General features: G+C 42.8%; 1 pseudogene; it reads right to left on the minus strand.

The window, feature by feature from the left end:
• Window positions 1-14,728: 14,728 nt before the first annotated feature.
• On the minus strand, window positions 14,729-14,847 carry LOC120622573 (uncharacterized; annotated as a pseudogene).
• Window positions 14,848-15,524: the final 677 nt, after the last annotated feature.

Here is a 15,524-nt window from a genome sequence, read left to right on the forward strand (position 1 = left end):
AGTTAGCTTACATCCCATGCCTACCCTCTCTGGCTCCTAAACCCCATCACCACAATGCTCTAAAACAGAGGTTAACAAACTATAGCCTATGAGCCAAATCCAGCCTGCTGCCTGCTTTGTGATGTTTTATTGGGACAGAGCCACAGCCATTCATTTATGTATCATCTGTGGCTATTTTTGTGCTATAATGCCAGCATTGAGTAGTTATGATAGCAACTGTCTGCATGGTCTGTGAGGAATAGAGTGAAGAAATAAAACAGAGTCACTGTGGTCAAGCTGCTAAATTATTAACTTCAAGTGGGCTGAGGCAGAGGGAAACAGTTATTTTTAAGTGACTCTAGGAACTTGAATTTTTGAACTTCCCAGAACTAGATGCATATCAGTTTTGAGCATTAACGACCGGTTGTACATCAAACATCTAGTTAACCATCTGAATGACCCCAAAAAGAAAATGTTCCATCGTCTAAACCACTGGACATCTGACAATTACCACCACTCATATGACGATTACCATTTGAACTGATGTGAGGGAGAAGAAGATAGAACTGATTCTTCTCAAGAACGTACTTTCTACTCTGAGAATCCTCATCTTTTCCTTTGGGAACACTCTAGATATTGCCTAGTTGTGTTACTGATTTGTAAATCCTAAGACCCTTGAATAAATCATTTATTTCTAGCCAAAACTCCTAAATCTTTTGAGCTCAGTTAACATTTAGCAAGGTCTAGAAAAGCTATTATTTAGATCATTACAGAAAAACTTTGCTGACCTCTATCCTAAAGGAGAGAGGAATTTCTCTCCTCACCCTAGTCTGGGGCCCATCTCGCTAGCCTTCATTTCTCACCCCAAGATTTCCCTCTTCCTAGGATTACTGACAGTAGTCATTTCTGCTTTTCACTAGGGAGAGTCTTTCTTCCCCATGCCCCTCCACATGAATGGACAACCACATCAGAACACAAGTCTAGCATAAGTACATTTTTTGTTTACATGGTTGTTTAGGACTATAATGTCCTAACACAGGACATTTTCAATTGTTCAAGCTCATAGGACATTCACACCGAAACAATATTCTAACTTGATTACGATTTATAAAGAGTCCATCCTGAGGGACTCTAAACAGGCCAGTCCTGAATTGAACAAGCCAAGTCCAGCTCTGTTCCTTTAGCAGGTGGGGATGATTGGGGCTGCACATCCTTTCCGCAAGCAACTCCTCCCAGAAGAGCACTCTTAACCCCCCAAGAGCCAGCACCAAATCACTTGGTCACACAGAGAAGTGACCAAGTCTTTAGAAATAGGGTTCTTTCAAACATGTGCAATGGACTTCACCAACCCAGAACAAAGGCCACAGCTTCTTTTAAAACATCTGTATTTGGTTACCTCCCCAAACAATGTCCCTTGCTTACATTTGTACAACTGCAAACAAAAACTCAGGTATTCCTTAAAAACAGGATTTCCTGGTTTAAATTTCTTTTAAAAACAAGCAATCTCTTTTTAAAACAAGTTGAAAATGATAGATTTTCTACTTTTACTTATGAAAGTTTGGGAGGGGTGGGGAGAATCTGAGACTAGATTCACCACAACAACTTTATAAGGCACAGCTCCTTTAGATTTCCCAGCTCTTTGGCCAGACGTGGAGTAGGCCCTGGGACAGAGCAGTAAACAGTGGAGGTAAGTGGCCTGTTCTCAGGATATGTTCCAGAAGAGGGCATGGGGTGTAGGCAGGTAAGGAAGATAATTAATAAATAAGACACTTTCTGATAGTGATAAGAGCTATGAAGGAAGAATATCAGGATAATGGAATGGAGACTGTCTGAGTGACAATTGAATATCTAACTAAAAACGGTTTATTAATCTCATTAATAAGAAATTCAGGGGTAGGCACTTCCGGGAGGGAATGAGGTGGCTCAACAGCACCACCAAGCATCACATCCAAGTAACAGCCGTCTTTCTCCTCCACTTTTGCGGCCGAGTGGGATTTTCATGGGAGGAAATCTTCAGAAGGCTCCAGCAGACTTCTTACATCTTGTTGATCAGAACTGGGTAACATGTCCACCTCTAAACCAGTTACAGACAAAACAAAAAAAGACACAGGGCATATTCCTTAAGATTTGTTATATAAAGGAATAATGTCTTAGATAATAACAAAAAGAGAAAAGAAAACTCACTGGATTCAGTGGATGAGCCAGTGTGTCTCTCATTCTAGCGATCTCTTTCTTTTTTTCTTTTTCTTTTTTTTAGCTACACAGATGATCCTATTTTCAAAGCCTGGCTTTGCCACTTAGGAGCTGTTTCTCCTTGGGCAAGTTATATCACCTCTCTGCCTCAGTTTCCTCATCCATAAAATGAAATTAAAATAGAACTTCTTGACAAGAGAACAAAACTAAATGGCCATCTATAAAAGACCTAGAAGAATGCTTAGATAAGCACATAATATTTATTTATTGTCAGCTATAATCATCATCATCATAATCTTCACCTGTGATATCAATTGCCAAAGCAGCTGAGAAAAGATGTCTTGGTCTCCAAGTAGGAGAGCAGATTTCAGTTCTGGGCTGCAGGCATCTAGGATCTTCACTGGCATTGCTTTCCAGGGGGGCTCTGATAAAACTCAGTTTCTATATCACATGCCACCAATTCCTTTCTCATTTAAGCAATAGTCAGTAAACATACCCTTTTCTTTGCCTAGCACTGGGAAGGCAAATGAAACCGCAATGTCAGTTGGTTCAAGGGTTCTCATTTTTGCAGACACAGCAACACCCCAAGTGCTTCCAAGTACTTCTGAGGGCAGTACCTCAGCCTACAGCAGAAGTCTCCATGCAAAATCTACCCTGTTCAACCTCTCCTGCTCAGGCTGTGCTGCCGTTGGTCTACATCCCCAGCCCGTAGATGCTAGGGAGGGGATGACATGGGCTAGCTTGAGAGAGATACTGTACATATATTTGTATGTATATTTGTTATTGGATCATTACATAAAATGTATTACTGTACGCTGTGATCAAAAATGTTTGAAAGCCACTGGACTATATTCTGAGCTTCTGGGACTCATCTCTGATAGCCAACATTTTTCTTTCAAACAGAGATGAAAGGCATGGCCCTGTTCTTGAGAACTCTGAGTCATTGGGGGAAACTGACATGAAACTGACACGCAAATAGTTAAAATCTGGTGCAGTAAGGACTCTGAGATGAGTTAGCACAGAGTGCAATGGAGGGGGTTGTCAAAAGAGGTGGCATTTGCTCTGGGTCTTGTAGGCCGCACAGGGGTTTAAAGAGGAACTGTCACACTCCCTACAGGTTTGTTGTCTGAGCGAAGCTGGGACCTTAGCAAATATTTGGCCGCTTGTCTTTCGTTTGCTTTCCCTGAAATCAAACAGACCAACCAAGTCACTAGCAAACTCTGACTAGGGATCATTCTGGTACTAACTTATCAATCTCTTTGACACTGACCCAGTGCAGGAATTTTTTGGTCACTTTCTGGGGAAATGTTCAACAGTTTCACCCTGAGCAAACTTTTATGATGCAGGAAGCATGTGTGTAAAGTCCGGGACAATGACTTGGGAAGAGAAAGCTATTAAAAAGGCTGTTCACCCATTTGGTGTCGTGTAGGCTGACCAGCCCGGTCTTCGTAATTCCAACCATCCGGCTGTCAAGAGTAATCAGAGGAGATGTCCACGATGTGACTTACTAGGCTGATCCTCGAAAGCTCTGACTGACCCCTCTAATTTTAGCCTCCGCCAACTCAAGAATGCGAGGCAATCATTAAATCTTAGGAAGACCGGGAGGAGGTGGGGAAGGCTCAGGATTGCTGGACAGAACACATGTGTGGATCTTAGCCTTATCACTTCATTGCTATGAAAGCATCATTCCACCTTTCTCTAACAATTACTTCTCAGAACTGTTGAGGTTGAATGAGATACATGTGAAGCCATTTTGCAACTTGTTAAGTGATATAATAGTTATTAAATAACTTTAATACTATTAACCCGTTTTAGGACAGCCACGAGGCCACATGATGTTACATTCATTAAGATTCCGTTCACAACCTAAGTATAGCCTTCAAAAACTCTTTTAAACGCTCCTCAAAAGCTCCGTGTCATGGAGAGGCTCCAGCCATGACTAGAGAAACCTGTTTTGTATATACTTTATATCTAAGTCAGCACCATAGGCACCTTCATAGCTATTCATTCATTTGGCAGATATTTGCTGTGTCCCTGTTGTGTGCCAGGCATTGAGTTTTGGGGCTGAGGATGCTATGCTGAAGGTGATTACAGCCCCTGGCCTCATAGGATTTTATCCTTGTGAAGGAGACCAGAAAGTGATGCACTCTTACAGAACCTTACAATAAGTACTAGATTTTCTTTTGGTTCTCAAATCAGCCAGTTGGGAACATTTGCCCTTTCTGAAAGAGCCTTCTGAAATGAGACAAACCAGGCCTTTCTTACAGCTCTACTTTCCCATTTATAGGTCAGCTTTGCTAAGGGGGTGGGGGGCGTTATAGATAAGATGTTTAAGAAAGTTTATCACAAAGACAAACACCACCGTGAGTAGAATCACTCAAGCTTTCTGCTTCTAATTTCCAATGGAAGCAGCGACTTAACCTTTCGGAGTCCGCCATTCTCTCTTCTCCCTTGCTGGCAAGTTTTGCCCTGAATGAAAATGCCTTCTTTGGCCCTCCAATAACCAGCAGAGGTCGCACGTGACTCTTGTTGGAGCCCTTCATTCCTGAATTTGCCCACTTACATAGCAAGGAATTTAAATTGAGTTAAACCTTTCAAAACAAGGAGCCTCGCTGCAGTATTTCCTTTTGTGCACTCCACTTATGAGGCTGCTAGGGAAAGGGGATATGGAATCCAGCCTATTTTTCTTTAACAAAAAATGTATAATTATTTTTATAGATACATACATTTAAAAATTTCTCCTTAAGGTCTATACACAAAATGCAAATTTTAATAAACCATGCAGAGGCTCTTGGCCAGATTAGCATAAGAAATGTTAAAAATTAGATTATGCAGTTAACTCATCATCATCTTCTATTCCCTGTTTATTCAAAGAAGGAAAAAGAAATTTTCGTGCTTTTTCAGAACCCAGTTTCTTATTATTTAAAAAATGAAATCTTTTCCTGGTCGTTGGCCAAACCACAATGCTTAAAACTTTATTTTTTTACTTTAATAGAGCCTGATGAATTCAGAGGAAGAGTTGGGGCCAAATTTCAAACTTTCGACAAATAATAATCAGTTAATATTGCTTTTGTTCTGATTCAGTGTTGAAGACCAGGAAATGATTTCTTCCCTGGCAGTTTACTGTCACACTCCATTTTAGGGAAAAGTCCCTATACGCTTAAACAGAAGAGAGGTTAGAGAACTATGAATAGCTCTTCAGAAAGATCAGTAATAGCAGGAAAAACCCGCATCAAACCCTACCACCCAAGTGACCGGTATCCTCCCTAAGACCCTGGACATAAACGCTCCGTGTACAATAAGAGGTGGAAGATGTTCCTAGAAGGAAGAGGGTAAGCTGTTAGTTTGTTGCCCTCTTTTTTCTCGATGGTCAATTTCTGTCCCTTCTCACTGCCATCTTACATTTGTTAAACACGATGGAAAGCCCGGTTATTTGATGTGACCCTTGCCCTCATAGAATTTATTATCTTATCTGTGAGTTAAGATTTACAAAATAAAAGTCAAAATCTCCTGTTTTATAGGTCGTCAGTGCCGAGCTGATCGAGAAGGGAAGGTGTAGGTGGGGAGACGCCCAGCTGGAAGACTGCACGAGGGGTTGACATGGGAATGAAACGGCAGGCACCGACTTAAGTGCCGCGCGCTCCTGCTGCGCTTCGTCTTTTGCTCTCCAGGGGACCACGTGGGCTTTTTTTATATGTCAGAGAACAATAGTGGCATTCAGCCACACATGCGTGATACAATAAGCTGAGTCATGCTCACATATGATTAGGTGCAGGCACCCTACTACACTAATGTAACATTCTAAATCCGGGGTCCTGTTCCTAGCTGTGAGCCTGGATCACAGCCAGACCTGGGACCCTGGATCACAGCCAGACCTGGGACCAGCCAGGCCTGGCGCCCACATAGGTGAAGACATTGAAACTGATCTGGGGTGAGGAACTTCACCTTTCCATGCCTCAGCCTCTACTGTAAAATGAGAGGCTGAATTAGGTACCTATGAGGCCCCATATTTTATGATTCGTCATTAGAGAACAACACTCGTTAAAATAGAATTCTCGTGCGTGCCACCTCCTTAATCCCATTTTTAAACATTCATCTGGAATTGGCTCAAACCCCTACTGTTCATTCAACCCATGATTCCTCTGTTTCAGGGAATTTGTGGGGGCAGTGACTTGTATTTCCCCGGGCGACCCCTGGATCTGAGCTCCCACTGACACTGAGTTCTAGCTTGTGAATCATCTCACTTCAAGCGTGTGCCGATCCTTTTCTGTATCACTTGAGCTCTGACCAGACTCATCCTGACCCTTCATCCTCTGAAATTCTACTGGCCCTAACATATACCAGTGTGAACTTAAGCTTCAAGACAATGGGAGGGGTTCACGCTATAGAACCGCAGCAACTTAAAATACTCAGCGCCCTTGTTCTTAACCTTCTGGGGAATTTCTCAATGACTCACTAGTTCAAATTGCCCTTAGCCACGTGGTTCTGCTGTCTCCCCTCCCTTCTCTGGTCTCCAGCCCTCTCCTCACTGGCCTTACTCCTTCCTCTGACCCCAAACCAAATTCCCGTACCCATCTCTTGATCTCACTTGTTTCTTCAGGTCTAGACCACACCTCTGGGGTTTCACATCCCTCAAGTGTTCAGGGTGTTTTCCTAAAAAGAAACTTCGGTGCCTGTATTTAGAATTAGAAAATTTACCCCTTTTGCTTAATCAGGGGATTGGGCCTTGAGCTTTCACCCAAAGCAAAAAAAGGAAATATCAGTTACAAGGTTTACTATACTTATACATTCAAAACAAACCAGCTGTTATTTAGCATAAGCACAACTTTTCCTGGCACTGAAAACTCTCCCACCTTTCACGATAATGGCAGCATAGTACAGGTGTTGCTCCCACCATCGGCCTCTACTCTGATATGCCCGGCTCAGTTCAATTAGCGATTGTAGCTTTTAAGGACTTTTTTAAAGCTTGAAACCTCTAAAAGAGTGTTATTAATTCCTGCACGCAAAAAGCTTTTATCAGGTGTCAGGAACGGTTCTAAGCACTGGATAGAGAGGAACGTAAGGCAAACGTGGTTCCTGACCTCCTGGAGCTTACAGTATTGGTGGGTACAGATAAGCACAAATGGGCTTTAACATGTCAATGCAACGTAGATGGGAAAACAAGAGAATCTAGGCTAGTCTCGAAAGGTTGGCAAAGGCTTCCTGGAGGAAGTGACGCCTAAGATGAGGCTAAAAAGGAAAGGAAAATTTACCTGTGAAAAAAGAAGGGAAACTAGTTCTGGGCAGAGAGAAGAGCACGTGCTAAATGCCCAGAGGTGAGAGGGACAATGCAGAGTTAGTGCCTGCAGTAGATGCTGCGGAGCCCTGCCCAGATCCGCTTCTCCAGGTTAGCACAGCTTTGGGCTATTAAGGGCTCACGGCTGCCCCCTTCTCAGGAGAATTGCTCTTAGCTGGTAGGAGCCCTCTCATCTGGAAAGCCACAGGCCATTGCCCCCTCCCACATCCCCAGGGGCAGCTCACAGCCTATGACTGATACAGGGATTCAGAAGGCTGGTGCTCTTGCCCAAAGTGGGTGTGTGTCTGTGTGGGTAGGGGGTGGGCTGTTCACTTTTCAGTGCAGTTTATGCTCCCAGTGCCTCCCCACTTGTGGATCAGGCCAAGGCTCGATTTTACTTGAGACTACATACTTGCTTAGCTTCCTCCCCTCTTTGGAAGCAGTTTTTCCTGAAGAGTGCTCCCTCAATAAATTACATGTTCCCAAACCCCTGACCCGCTTCAGAGGAACCTAAGCTAAGGCAGTGAAAAAGGGAAAATTATTGAGATTGAATTCTCTCTATGTGCTTGGTTCAAACACGAGCCCCATCCATCAGCAGGTTAAGGCTTTACCTACTTAAGTTACTCCCATTTTAAATAAAAATTCTTATGGGATATATCCTTTTAGACTTCTGATGGTTAGGATCACAGTTATTAAAACAGTCCCAGCCTAAATTTGTAAATAAGGACATCAAGACCCAGCAAAACATATTTGGGTAAAGCTTGTCTGAGCCTTGGTCTTTTTGAAAATTGGGAATAATAATTCACAGTCTCTCAGCTTTATCAGGGTACAGCTGGACTAAAACAGACCTCAAAAATATCTCATGTCCTTCGACTTCCTGAGATATGAAGGCAGGAATGCCCTGGATCACAAACACCAATAAGTTCTGGCAATGAACACACCTCCTACCAAGCAAAAAAAGTCTGCTTCCCTGTTATGACTTAGTCTCTTATGAGTCTGATTAGTGTGAATCAGTGACTAGAGAAGCCATGGGCAAATTAAGTGTCTGAACCTACAAGACTAGACACTGAATTAAGACACTGACGCTCTCTGTGACTAATCTGAAATAGTCTCATGTTTTCCTCCATGCCTTTATCCCCTAGGTTGGGGTGAATGACTTATCATAGTAGAGCAGGACTGGAGCTGGACCTTGGAGGGTGAGCAGAATGAACTCCAAGACCCGCTGCGAAGCAAAGAAGCGAAACACTTCCCTACCAATGCTTTTTTGTTTCTTGCTTCCAGGCAATAAGTATAATCCATGAATTAAGGATAATTAGTGTCCTTTAGAAAATGCAATAGTAATTATAGACATTTAAGCGCACTTAGCGCATTGGAGAAGAATCAATTGTTTCACAGTTCACAGAGGGTCCTGCTGGCTGGAGGGCACACTCAGCACCATCAGTAACTCAATCATCCCTAGAAGTGTATGGGGCTTAAGGAAACCAGGATCCCGGCGACCATGCCGTACCCACAATGGAGAATGCAATATTCAGCCTCCAATGTAATGCAAAACCCCACCAATTCATAGACTAGGTGAGCTGGATGCCAAAGTCCCCTGAGGGAAACCTGTTCTCTCCCCTGCGTTTGGGCTCACAGGCACCTACTAAGTGCCAGGTACTAGGTACTAGGAATACAAACAGGAAATCATATGTACACAATCCCTGCCCTCCCAGATTATGGTCCGTTTGGCAAGGATGAACAATAAATCAAGCAAAACAATTCAGTGTGAAAAGTGTCATATAAGGAATGTGCATGGGTACGGTTTCTGGGAGAAAGTGACTCTGAACCTGAGGCCTAGATGATGAACAGAGTAAGCAAAGCATATGTTGTTGGCAGAGAGTGGGGAAGGGGAAACCATATTCCAGGCAAAGCACAGCAATACCAGAGAGGAGAGAGAGCACTGGCTCATTGAAAAACTGAAAGAAGTTCCGTGTGGCTGGTGTGCAGGGTTTAGCTTCTGTGGGTTGTTTAGTCTACTGTGAAACTGAAAGAAGACATTTAGTTTCACCTAAACACTTTGCTCTCTGGACACATTTATTCCTGCCTAAAAAGGCTTTGATGATTCTCCATTTCTTATGGATTAATTCCAGACCCCTTAGCATGGCATCCAGGGTCTTTCTCAATGGTCTCACCTAACTCAATCCTTTACTCTCAGACTTCACTCATACATACCTGACTGACACTTGCATGGGTTTAGTGAATATTTGTTAAATGGAAGAATGATGGATTGCCTTTGGACTTCTATCTCAGCAGTTCATAAGCGTGCCTCCAGGCCTGCACGTTTGCATGTGTTGACCCACCTCCCTCAATCACACTAGCCCTCTGATCCACCAGGAAACTCTCATTTCCCTTTGCCGAGTGAGCTCAGAATTCCTCCTCTGAGACGTCTCTTCCCTTGGCAGAGCTGATAGATCCTCTCTGGGTTCTCTGGGCTCTTTCTACATATAGTTTGTTCTTGTTCTTTGTGGTAGTGCATTCCATAAAGCCACCACAAATACTGGACCCTTGGGTAAATACAAGGTTAGCTTCCTGTGAGCCTCTGGTCACAACATCTTCATCAACTAACCAATATATAACCTTGTCTTACATGTGTTTCTATTTAAAGATACCTTAATTAATATATATTGTTGATTCATCAGACAGCCAACAACACAATAACTCATGTCTAAACAGAGCTTACGTAACCCGTGTGTTTTCCCCATAAGGCACACTGCAGCCTTTTCGCACTTAAGAGCACCAGACAGCACCGCAGCACTATGCTTTGGGACCATTTTAAACAGCGAAATCACCAAGGAAAAGCACAAAAATGAGGAAAACATGGCACTAAGTAGACCATGAAAAGAACACTTATTTACAGTAGGAAAGCTGAAACCAGAAGGCAGAGTATTGTCTTGTTCAACCTCAGCTAAGAATGTGCTAGCACATGTCAGGCCACTCAAAGTTTTCACTACTCTGCGCATGTTCAGGAATGACCACAAACATACTGCAAATATTGATTTTGGGCTTACAAATAAATTTTAATGAATAGGAAAATCTGTTACTGAACTTGAAAAACCAGTTTCTTGAGTCTCAATGTAATAAAAATGAACAGCGAATTCAGAATAAATTTTGAGCAGATCGAGTTTATGAGAGAGAAAGAGAGGTGGGGGGAGGAGCGAGCTTGTACGTAAGGGAGCATGAAGGAAAAAAAAGCATGCTCCTGAAGGCTTTTTTTGACCTGATTACATAGGTCATCAAAAAATGGGAAGGGGTACAGGAACGAGAATGTGATTCCAGGTCCAGTCATGTCTGCCACTTAGTTATAGGTTTCAAGGTGGTCAAAGGACATTCTTTTCATGGTTAATGGTCCCTGCCCAGGTCCTGCAAAACAAAGCTTATGCAAACATGTTGGTTCATCTTTTGTAGTTTAAATAACAAGTCCTAAAATTGCAGACTTAAGATATTATCTGATTCTTCTTCAAAGGCTGTGGGGATTGAGTTAAACCTTGATTGAAATGTCAGCAAGGAAGGCAGGGGTCAGACCACAGTTAAAAATGAAAAATGAAGTCTCAGGATTAGACAAGATGGAGTTTCTTTCTTTTAGCTATTTTATACTAGTTCAAATCCACAAATATAAAATCCATAAATAATAAGAATCAGATATACTTTTATTATAGCATTTATTATTTTGAATCAAAGTAATTCCTTTGGGTTCCTCGACCTGGTTCTAATGTGTGTGGGAGGGGGACATTCCCCACACCAACAACAGACAATGCTCTGAACACTAGCTGGGTGTCCTAGAATTCAACTCAATTCTGACACCATCCAAAGAGAGCATCAGATTTCTCAGGTTGAGGCCTCAGTCTTCCAAGACTGTCCCCACCCATCCACTTCAAATGCCAGTCGCAAGCTGGCTAGAAATCAGAGATTCCCACGACCCCCTCCTGGAGTTTGATTAATTTGCTAGAGCACCTCACAGAACACAGAGAAACATTTTACTTGCTAGATTACCTGTTTATCATAAATAGGTGTAACTTGGAAGCCGCCAGACAGAAGAGATGCACAGGGCCGGGCATGGGGAACAGGTGCAGAGCTTCCATGCCTGCTCTGAGCCACGTCACTCTCCCTGAATCTCCAGGTGTTCGCTAACCTAGAAGAACTCTGAACCCTGCCCTTTTGGGTTTTTATGGAGGCTTCATTAGATAGGAATGATTGATTAAATCATTGGTCATTGGCGACTGAACTCAATCTTCAGCCCCTTTCCCCTCTCTGCAGGTGGGGGACAGGAAGACTGAAAGTCCCAAACCTCTAATGACAGAATTGGTTCTCCCTGAAAACAACGCTCCCTCCCCATCTTTAGGTTATGTAAGGGCTTTCCAAGAGTCATTTATTAACATGACAAAAGACACCTTTATCCTCTTGTCATAGGAAATTCTAAGGGTTTCAGGAGCTGTGGGCAAAGACCAAATATATGTGAGAAATATATTTTGGTCATCTGAATGACCAAATATATATTTCTTATAAATCACAATATCGTAGTAATTTATGTATCTCTTTCTTCCACTAGAGTCTAGTGACTATACTGTGAACTTTGTGAGGAGTTAGCATACAGTAAGAAATAATAACATGGAGGTCTTATTATGAGGTTTTCCATATGAATTTTCTCATTCAGTTCTCACAAGAATTCTCTGAGTTGTGTACAATTATTCCCACTTTACAGATGAGGAAACCAAGTCTTATCGATGATAGTAACAGCGGTGCTATAGAGTAAGCAGTGGAGGCAGGATCTGCAAAACAGGCTGAGTCAGAAGCCCATGCTTAATTGCTGGCCTGTCCTGCCTGTGAATTTAAGCCCTTGTGGAGAGATGTTTGGAAAGGAAATACAAGCTCTTTAGCATAACTGGCTGGTCAGCCTCTGAGAGTGGCAGTAAATCCAGTTGGAGAGAGAGGAAAACTGGCTCTAGGAGGAAGCAGAGTTGATGGCAGGAGCTCTTGTAGGTGGTCTCCTGGAAGACTGAACTCCTTTGCTGGTTTGAGAAGGCAAATGGTCAAGGCTATCATTTTCTGGAAAGAGGGTTTTCTGCTTATAGGTGAAACAAGAATGATATCTACTTAGCTGTGGCAAGGCAATTGTCCAGATTGGACTATTTGCTTGAAGGCAGTGGTGTAGGCATTGCAGAAACCTAGGTGGAGACAGGACAGCACCCAGAGGGGACACAACCTCAGGGTATGAGGGTCTTTCAGGAAGCAGCCTGGCACCTGTTTATGTCAGAAGCGATAAGATCATACTTTAACCAGACAGGGTCTAGAAGGCCATGGATACAGCATTAGAGAAGCTGTTGTAGGGAAGACACCTCAGTGATCATCCCTCGACTTTCACTAGGGTCAGAGTGGGGTGGTCAGACAAGGACAGAGCTCTAGCTGTTGAGTTATCTCCCACTATCTGTCATTATCTGGCTGGCAGTGAGCCCAGGCTGCTGACCCTTGAGGAAATGGCCCAGGGAATGAAAGCGTATAAAGAGAAATGTCTCCTCGGGGACAAGGAATAGTTCTTCTGGCCAGAGAGGAGCTCCTTCCCTCTTTGAGGGAACTGAGACTCAAAGCCCTATTTGTGGCCTGGATATTCTGATTCTGAACATAACTGCACTTTGTTCTCCAAGAACACTATTGCATTCACATCAGGAGCTGCTCGCAGTCCTCATTTGAGGTCCTCCAGTGGTCACGGGAGACTAAGGGAACTGGCTCAGAATATCTGTGGCTGGAAGGAGACTCCGGAATGTCTCCAGTGAGAGCAATTTTCATACTTCAGAGCAAGTTGTCAGATGTTTCCAGGAACGGAAAGGCCAAGATCTCTAGAGAAGGGACGACCGCTGCCTGTGCACAAATTCTCTTTCTGCCAGAGGGAGTCCTTGGCATTTGTCTCAATCCCCACATGGAAGATGAATAAAGAATCTGTTCCACGTAGTTTTTCCCTCACGGCCCACCTGCCTGGCATTGCTTTGATGATTTCACCTTGGAGAAGACCAACCTCCCGCAACTCACCAAGATTTCTAAAGCGACCGATCCTCTCCCAGGACCACTGTTCCCCTTCCTCTCTCACTCTGAGGAGCTGTCTAAGGAGAGTGAGTCTGAGCACAGCCCTAGCATTGTGGATGATGTCTTCACCCTTAACAAATTCTCCCTTGACCATAATCTATCTTATTCGGGTCTGATCTAATTTCTCCAAGGCCTTGGCTTATGGATTTGTGATCATTTGTACAATGAGAATGGATCTGGTCGATACAATGACGTGAATGAAATTCGTCTCCATCAACTCCACACCGCCCAGTTCTCTTCCTTCTCCAGATCCTTCCTGCTCTTTCAGCAGCTGGTGACTGTGCCTCTTTTTCCTCTCACACAGGTTCCTTTCACTGTTATGGATTCTCTACCTTTGGGACTTTCACTATTAGGAAAACAGTGGGTGAATGTGTAACCTAAATAAAACTTGTGGCCAGCCTCCACCAATGTTACCTTAAAATAAAATTTTTAAAAATCTCACCCCCCAAACATCGAAAAGCTACATGGTTCTTTTCCAAGGCGTCCTGAGGCAGCAGTGTATTATATCGTACAACACGGATTAAGACTTCCTAAAAATTCCCTTTTTGAATTTCCTTCTGCAGTCCCATTCCTCACAACAGCAGATTTTTCTCCTCTCTCTTCCTTTTCTTCCCTCAAAACTTTTCTGCCTCAGGTACCCGGCTGTCATTTACACCTTATGATGCAGCCACCCTGCTGTTTGTTATTCTTTTTTCCTGCCTCCTGGAAATTCTTCCTTCTGTAGCCCAATTTCGGTTTTGCATTTTCACCCATTTTTCCACTTGTCACAATAAAAATCTAGTAGTAGAGCAACAGAATGAAAACTTCTGAGGTGATAAGGAAGGCAATATGTCACAAATAAGAGGAATGGGTCCCACGAGTTGTGTTACCTGGCTATGATTTGTGTTACCTGGCTACAATGCTTGTTCTCTTGTGTGTGTGTTGGTGAGACACACGCAAAATGTTTTGTCCCACTCAAAGTCCATGGCTCTTTAGAACTGTGATGGTATTTCAGATAGGTGAGTGGAACAGAGATTTATTCTTAAGAAAATCTTTTATTATTCTTAATAATCATCCAGCGAGTGTGTTGCTTCTTTTCTTTTCTTTTCTCTTTTAGGTGAGGCAACCCTTGGTTTACCTCACAGATTGCAAAGTCTTTGTTATTTTACAATCCCTTTTTTTTTTTTATGCCTACAGCACCTGGCTTTCCTAGGTGGTCTCCCATCCAAGTACTAACCAGACCTGACCCTGCTTAGCTTCCAAGATCAGCCGGGATCGGACTTGTTCAGAGTGGCATGGCCGTAAAGTACATTGCTTCTAAAGCTTCAAGCTATTTTGCAAATGTGTGAGTTCCGAATCTGGCTCCCGACTGCTGTTCTAGCATTACCCCACCCTATTTGCCCCGTGTTTCCTCCGCTCTAACCTTACTTGATTATTAGCATCTTTTTTAAAGTATCGTACCATTTTATGTCAGAACGCCCTCATCCCTCTCCTTTTCCATACTGTGCTCTCTACAGTAATTGCCAGCTACTAACTCTGATTTCCCACTAGATTGTAAACTCCCTGTTCCTAACAAGGAATCTGACCGACAATGGGTTCTTAAAAATATTTCTCGTATGGATGAATGAATGAATAAATGAACGAAGAGTTATAAAAAGATTATGGTGTATTTCTAAGTTTTGGTCCAAAATTTTAAAAATCATTATTGTGAAAATTACTACTGAAAGTAAACAAGTACACTGACTTCTTTTTCAGTATAAGGATTTATGTCTGTTTTTAATTCTGGGGAATTCTGTTTATTATCTTGTAATATTTTCCCCCCTATTTTAACTATTCTCACCACTTGGAACACCGATTTTGCTCATCTTGGGGCTTTGCAGTCTATCCTCTATGATTTTATTTTTATTTGTCTATGTCTTATCTTATTTTATTGCATTCAGAGTGGTTCATTGTATATTTAGGAGAGACTATGCTATGCCGCACA

Source organism: Pteropus medius, unplaced genomic scaffold, assembly GCF_902729225.1.
Source record: "Pteropus medius unplaced genomic scaffold, Ma_sr-lr_union100, whole genome shotgun sequence".
Taxonomy (NCBI): domain Eukaryota; kingdom Metazoa; phylum Chordata; class Mammalia; order Chiroptera; family Pteropodidae; genus Pteropus; species Pteropus medius.